The following is an 8666-nucleotide window of genomic DNA, read 5'->3' as shown; positions in this document are numbered from 1 at the left end:
ACTTACAGAACTTGTTTTTATTTCTCGAGTCTGCAGTCTGCTCCCTCATAGGGTTTGGAGATAGAATGTTGCCCTTATTCTTCTAAACCTACATCAAGATATTGGTCCTTGATGTGTTCAGAGGAACAAAGTTCTTTTCATCGCTACTCCTTGAGTCACCCTTCTATCATCTTTGGACCCCTTCTTATGCTGGTCAGATTTACCTCTCGATCGATTATCATATAATCAGATCTCCTTCCCACTCTATAATCTTCATCCAATCGAATAAAACTGTGAGCTTGGTCCATAAGCGCGACGTATGACTCTGTAGGGTCGACAATTAGCGAGTCATTGAACTTGTTCATATAGGTATTGTCGGTCATCGCGTCAATAGCTGTATCCTGGTTGAGTTTTTTTTACCTAGACAACTCTCTGTTCAATCTCTCCACAAAATCCTTCAAACTTTCATCACACCTCGGGATACACTTATTCAAGTCACTTAGTGATGAACCGAGCTTTGAATAGTTTAGCAAGTGTAGCAAAATCATATATAGAGCCATCCAGCAAGCTCTAATACCACTTTTGAGCACTTTCTTTTAGGGCAATGGGAAAAGTCCTGCACCTAATAGGATCTGATAGTTATGCAATCCCATTTTAATATTGAAATTATTAACATGGCCTAAAGGATCTCCCAAACCATCATAAGAATTTAAAGGCGGCAGTCTCAACTTTTCAAGAAATTGCTCCGCTAGAATGCTCGGGCATAAAGGTGTGCCCTCAGAGATAACCTCTTCTCTCATTATTCTTCCTGCACTATACTTCTTCAAGGCATCATTAATTCTTTTATTGATGGTATCCTCAATCCATACAGAATTATGGGTTTGAGAACTAGACTCTCCTTGTCACGACTCGATCTGTGGGTCCGTGATTGGTACTAGGGAATGGGTAGGCTTAAGGCCATCAAATCCCGTAGTAAGCCTGACTATTCGCTAACTCAATCAAATTGAAATTCGGACTCAATCCAAAGCACTAATTCACAATTAACCTTAACCATCAAATTCTATATATTTAATTCGGTCTACCAGCATAATTAGACAAGATCTGAGCTTAAATAAAATTACAAACTGATAAGTCTAGAATTTCTACTGCAGAGAATCTAGAATTTTAAAAGTCAACATACTAATAAATTCAGTTACATCTAACCCGAGGATGAAGGAGTAGGGCTGCTAGAGAAAAGAACTGTAGAAAACTAACCACACCTGAAAAATAATGAAAATTGAGACTGTCAGTCTCGAGAGTGAGTTAAAATCATATATTACAAAACGAATATAAATACTTCAATAAAATATTTATTTAATTAAAATAAAATACGTGTCATGCTATGCTTCTATAAAATAAAATAAATTTTATTTCATACTACGGGACAGAGTACCTCAGTAGAATCTTAGCCCCATCACTAATAGTCTCGACTCTCTCATTCCAACAGAACTGGCGCCTAGAAAGCGAAGCTCGACGAAGGTCCTTAAATCCAGTCCGGTCACTTAATTATCATTAACAGGCTTAGCCTCTCAGCTCACTTACTCCAATAAGACTAGCGCCCAGAGAGGGAAGCTCGACTAGGGTTCTTAAGTCTAGTTTGGTCACTTAAGTTTCCAATAAAGGCGGTGCCCAGAGAGCAACGCTCGACCAGGGACCTTTACTCTTGAAAACACACTCTATCTAGCCTATAGAGTTAAACTCGACCAGGGCAAGTCCTAAATTTACCTTTTTAAAATTTATCCTTTTACCATCTGACTCAAATTCACGCCGGTGCGCACGTGGTCCTGATACAACCCATCAGGTGGCATGTTCTACTGCCGTCTCATCCCGAGTCAACACGCAATCACAAAAACCATAATGCAGAAAATGAAACATATATAAATAATGATTAAATAAATAATTAAAATATTAAATCATTTAATTAGCACTATTTCATAAAATCTTAGCATGACACATGTAAACAAATATATGACTTTAACTCACTGTTCTGACGACCTCATGACTCTGCTTCAATGCTTCGGGTGGAGCGAGCCGAACTGACGAATTGATCTAACCACGGAAAACAATTCAATCAATAACAGTAAAACATTTGACAATTAACCCTAGGCCTAGACTCCTAGGGCTGATTGTCTAAAAATTTTGACTTAGGTAAATTGTACCGAAAATTCGGTAGAACCTCCCCTAAACACGGACGTCTATCCCCCTGTATAATGGGTCGAGGGCCTGCCAGAAAACACTTCAAATTTCCAACAATTTACTTAACGGGAGTCGGGCCACCACACTACATTATTTTTCCCGACTCTGCCAGACAACACAAATGATGATAACTGGCAGACGATCTGAAAATTTATTATTTTAACTAATAAGCCTCACATAATTTTTCTAATATTCAACACAATAATTAAACATATAATTTTTTTATCAATAAACTCTAAAATCAATGGGCCAGAGAATTACTGAGACGCTTGATCACTCGGTCGACTCACCTCCAGCCGCTGGGGTCCGATCGACGATCCGAACGCGCCTACAGACTCGAGACAACGCGCTGATGATGATTCCAGCTTCTGATCTTTTGATTTGATCCCCGATCATCCAGAGAAATTTACGAATGATCTCGATCGTCGATTTTCAAACGGAGTCCGATCTCCACGAAACCGGTGTCATTGGAAAGCTTGAGCTGAGGGGAGTCCAGATATGTCTAGATATGCCATCACTTCGTCGGAACTCCTTCCTTCGGCCACCAAAGCTGACGCCGCTACTTTCAAAAAGAAGCCCTCAACTCACCGGTCATTTTAAGATCAAAATCGCCGTTACTGGGCGCCGGGAACGCCGGAATGGCGTCGGAAAGCCGCTGCCTTCTTTCTTGTGTTTGCTGCCGCCGCCAGCTCGCTGGAGCTGTTGTTGCTGACGCCAACACACTCGCCGGCCTCCGTTGTACCTCCGACCAACTCCGCGCACGTCCCACCTGCCGGCCACAGACGACATCGCCGCTCCTTCTCCCCCTCTCCTTCTTCCCTACGCACCCCAATCTCCTTCTTTTCCTTTCTTCTCTATATCAACTTTTGACCCCTGAACTTTTATTCTTTACCATTTTGTCCATTAACTTTTTAATTACTAACAATTTCGCCCTGCAAAATTTTTGATTAACCCTTAAATTTTTTTCAGCTTTTCAATTAAGCCCCTAACTATTTAATTTGGGCCAAATTAGAATTATTGAAAATTTGGAATTACTTATTTACTCTTGTTTTTAAATGTGAAATTACCAACATACCCTTGCTGGCACACTTAATTACAAAAATACCAACCATACAAATTTTCATTAAAATCCCGTATTAATAAAATTATATTTTAAACCTTATTTCAAAATTAATTATCAATTTAATCCTAACACTTAATTAACTTAATTAATCAATTTGCTAACTATTTTTCAATTAAAATCAATACCATTTGCTAATTAAAATTTATCATTTCCCAATAAATTCTTTATTAAAATATTATTTACTATTCCTTTCATGATCTTCAAATATAGAAATTAATTCATATAATCATATTGGAAAAAATTAAATGACAAAAAATATAATCTATTTTTCAAAAAATTTGCTTAATTAATTTCTTTGAAATTAGACTAATTAGATATAGAAAATACTCTCTTATTTTGTCTAGCAATAAAATTCTATTCAAATCATCCCAATTAAATCAAATAAAAAATAAAATTAATTTAAATAAAAATTTATTATTAATTATTACTAATATTATTATTATTAAAAACATTTTGTGTATTACACTCCTTTTCTGTATCTCTAGCTCAGTTGTTTCTCTTACGAGATCTATTATCCTCTGTCTGAGTATTTATCGTCTCAAAATTTGTATGGTTGGTAGCAAGACCGATACCTAAGGTATGCTCGGATGTTGCGGGAACATAGCTGGTGCTTACTGGCGTAGGTTGCCTTGCAAGTGTCTGAGCTGGAACACTTTCATAATATTTTTTCATCTCTTCCACTTGCCGATTATACATAATAACAATATCCTTTGACAATGACTGCCAAGGATTCTGAGAAAAACCTAGGGCGAGAGGCCGGCTATAAGGCGTGACAGGCAAAACGAAGATCGAAGCTTGAGACAAAGGTGTGGGCGGCCTTTGTCCGATCTCCCTTTGCCAAGCAGTCGAAAGATTTTCAATCGAAGGTGGACTACTCTAGGTGTAATTTCCACTGAAAATTTACTCCGGTGTGAAATCGTTGATAAGATTTCTTCTCCAATACTGGGAGGTTGGGATGATAGGTCCAGGTGGACCTAAAGGAGTTTGACTGATCTACGGAGAGAATTGGGGGCCAGCTGAGGAATTACTGGTTCAATCTGCAATTCCTGGTGGACGAACATCTCCATTATGATCTTGATTGATTGCCATTTAGCTTAATTAAGTAGGGAAATAAAGCTTTTGCACGAAGTTTCTCATAGATGGCGTCAGACATGTCTAAAAATTTTTTTCGTTTTACTTTTCAGTATATGCAGTTTACACAGAGTAGTTGTTTTAACTATTCTACATGCATGCAAAGTAGCTGAAAAACCACTCTGTAAAAGAAATTAAAAATAAAATTTTTAAAATAAAACTCACCGCTTCCTACATACATATCCTTCATTTCTTCCCTTAAAATCCATATCACTTCTTCTCTTACTTTTTTTTTTCTTTCTTTCTTTCTTTCTTCCATTTTCTTCTTCTTCTTCTTCTTCTTCTTGTTCTTCTTCTTCTGCCTCGTGTGTTCTTTCATTTCTAAATTTTTCTACTTCTTTCAGTTATTTTTCTTTATTTCTTTCTTTACTTCTTTCATTTCTTTTTTTCTTTCATTAATTATTTCAATTTTTTTTCTTTCTTACTTTTATAGGTGAGATTTTTTTTTTGTGTTTTTATTTTTTGATAGGTATTGAATTTCTTTTAATTTTTGACTTTAAAAAGATAATAATTGTATGTATATTTTTTTACTTTATATGATAATTTTTATAACTGTTTATATATTTTTTTTGACTTTTAAGTATGTTAATATAATGATAATATTTTTTTTAATTTTGTAAGTATTATTGAAGTTATACAAGAAATCGTCATACAAGATAAAAAGTTATATTTTAGAATAAATTTGTGGTTGTTATTATGTTTATTTTTTTCATTAGGAAATATATCATTGACTATTATAAAGTAGTTTTATGATAAATTATGTAAATTTAAATTAGTAAAATATATGTCTTTTTAGGATTGGCTAAAATGATCTTTGATTACAATATGCAATTTATGTAGAGTAAAGTAAGGATAAAAAATAAATATCAAAATTTCTATAATTAAAAGAAATAATGATTGTATATTTGATATTGGATGAGTAGTTTAATTTATGTTAAAAAATTAGTATTTATTTGTTACAATTAATTAATAATTAATTTAATTTTTTTTAATAATTTATTTATTTATTTATTGAGTTATGTTTTATGTTATTAATTATATTTATATTATTGATACAGAAAATTATGGTAGAGCTTACCCGAGTTATTATGGTTATACGTACTAGTGAACAACAAAAAAAAGTGTGAGAATTATTAAACATGTTAGAAAATATTAGAATGAATCTTGAGGAAAATAATGATGATTTGACTCGTTTGGTAAATCATATTAAAAAATTAATAATTGTGTACAAGAGATTGTTTGGAAAGGAGATTTAAGGACATAAAGTGAAAAATATACTTTTAGAATATGTTTATGTTATCCAAATAAACAGGGCATCTTTGATTGCATGTGGAATAGCTATGAAGGTAGAAGAACTTATAGAAGACTTGTTAAAAAATTTATTAAATAGTATGTAAATTGGGTAGCAAGGAAGATATCTAGTTATTCTATTGGTAAGTGAAATATATCATGATACCCAATATTGCGAAATGTGAATTATGAGTTGCCCAAGAAAGATAAGGATAAATTAAAAAAATTAATTTTTGTCTATAGAATGAATTTGTAATTATTATCATGTTTATTTTAATAAAGTTTGTTATGTTTGAAATAATTTATATTTGAAGCATATTTGAAAGCGTAGTAATATTTATTAAAACTTACATTATAGAAATGATGCCTATTATACCGCCATTGCTTATTTATTAGGGTGATGATATCATTTATACTTCAATGGGTGCATATTTTGTTAATGGATATTCAAAAATGGTGACGCTTAATGAAGAGCTAAATTTTACCGTATTGCTATACAACATAAAAAATACCTTACAACTCACTTGTAATTCGAAAATTACTTATTTAGAGCATTATTTTTTAACTATGGTGGGAATTTAATATTTACAACATGTCAAATTTGGAAGGGAGATGATATTGTGATTATCCATCACATTGCTAATCAATTTCTGGGATTGCAATTTATGGAGTTATTTGTCAAATATAACGATGGTAGATCTACAGAACAAGTACTACAACGAGGTGAACCTCCATGCTGTAATTTTAGTGAAATGGATAGTTGTAGCTAGAGCGTAACTAACGCTGGAAATGATAACGAGAATGAGGATGTAGATGACGATTCAGATGAGGAAGTAAATTTTGAGACTGAATGTAACATGAATAATGAGGAGGATGAGGATGATGGTAGTTATGAAAATGAAACAACATATGAGGACGATGAAGAAAACTACTATAATAAGGATGAATAAGATGATGACAATATAGCAATAGCATTGTATGACCATATTGGTACAAGTTTATAAAGCTTTGAAAGTATGAGTGAACAAATGTATTCGAACTAGTTTAAAAGCGTAAATATAGAAGAGACGACTCTCCCTCGCGATGGATCAGATGTAGATGGTGTGTTATATGATATGTCATCTGAATTTCATACTGGCATGTTCTTTGAATCAAGAGATGTGGTTAAAGTAGCTGCAAAAATATACTCAATGAGCGTACATCGACAGTTTTGAAGTCCAAAAATGAAGAACACCATTACAATAATTTGCAATCATCTGAAAAGTTGCTCATGGAGATTATGTGCAATAGCAAAGAAATCGAGTGAATTTTGGGAGATTACTAGATATAATGGCCCACACACATGTAGTGCCCCTGCTAAATCACAAAATTATAGAAATTTTGACTCATCTTTGATATTAGGTTATATTCAAAATATGCTAGTCGAATAACCAGATATTAAGGTAAAAGTTATACTAGCACATTTGGTAGAAAGATTTAGTATAACAGCAACATACAAAAAGGTGTGGAAAGCAAAGCAAAAGATTATTGCTAATGCTTTCGGAGACTGGGATGAGTTATACAAGAAACATTATGACTTCATGCATGCTGTAGTGACCTTGAATAGGGAGTCTATATGGGACATTGAAAGTGAGGAATATTGCATGAATAATCGACTGATTCATGACGTCAGATAGTTTAAGAGGATCTTTTGGTCATACAAGCCATGTATTGAAGGAATTAAGCATTGTAAGTCTGTGTTGTATATTGATGGTACATTCTCATTTGGAAAATACAAGAACATATTGCTTACTGCTGAAGGAATATATGGTAATAACAAGATATTACCAGTTGCCTTTGCTATTGTTGAAAAGGAAAGCAAGGATAACTAGGAGTATTTCATGATGATGGTTTGATATCATGTATGTGATGATTGAGATGATATTTGTGTCATTTCGGATCGCCATATTGGTATAAAACATGCATTGCACATCAATTGTAGTGTGAAAATTCACATCGATATTACATACGTCATATTGCTAGCAACTACAACACAAAATTCAAGAATCTAGGAATGAAAAAAATTATTAAGAAAGTAGGTGCGTATTACATTTTTATAATTTTCTGTGATGGAATTAATATGTTATATCTTTTTGGTCATAATAGTATTTCCATAACCACATTTTGACATCTGAAATAGGTCGCGAACATCAAAAGAGAAAATTTAATAGGTGGATGAAGAAAATCAAAGCTAGGCATAAAAAATAGCTATATGGCTTAATAGTATACCAAATAAGAAGTGGATGCTAATATGGGCGTGGGAGAGATTTTCATTCATCATACCAATATTGCATCATCCACAATTGTATCATGACGCTCCCCTTGGTCGAAGGTATCCAATTAATTTTAATAATTTTAAAATTTTCTATCTAGTTATTTATATGTTTATTTGATAATTCTACCTATATAAAAAAATCTAGAGGGATCGGCGATCACATAGTTTACAGAGTAGCCACACATGAGATCCGTGAGATCTGATTTAACTTTGATGTATCTCGCGGAGATGAGGTGTGTTCAAACTTATACTTTTATATTCCTACAATATTTAAGTATATTTATATTGTGTATTTGATTATAAATTATATTTTTAACATTACATCTTTTCTTAATAGATTATATAGGAGCCATACAACATGAGGTCATTAGGGGCCTTCCAGCAGACTACTTACATGGTTGTAATACATGGCGAGCTATAGTACCGCTAACATGTATTTATATCATCGAATGGCAGCAACCTGATAGAGTTTTAAGGCAGTTTGGCTTAAACCAACCAATCTTTAATCCGCCACAACAAACTGAGGCATTACACTATATCGTATTACATAATAATATCCATGTTAACTGGGTAGAGCGAGGTTCTAGATGGATT

The sequence above is a fragment of the Ricinus communis genome, chromosome 1, assembly GCF_019578655.1.
Source record: "Ricinus communis isolate WT05 ecotype wild-type chromosome 1, ASM1957865v1, whole genome shotgun sequence".
In the NCBI taxonomy this organism is placed as follows: Eukaryota; Viridiplantae; Streptophyta; class Magnoliopsida; order Malpighiales; family Euphorbiaceae; genus Ricinus; species Ricinus communis.
This window is presented reverse-complemented; position numbering follows the sequence as displayed.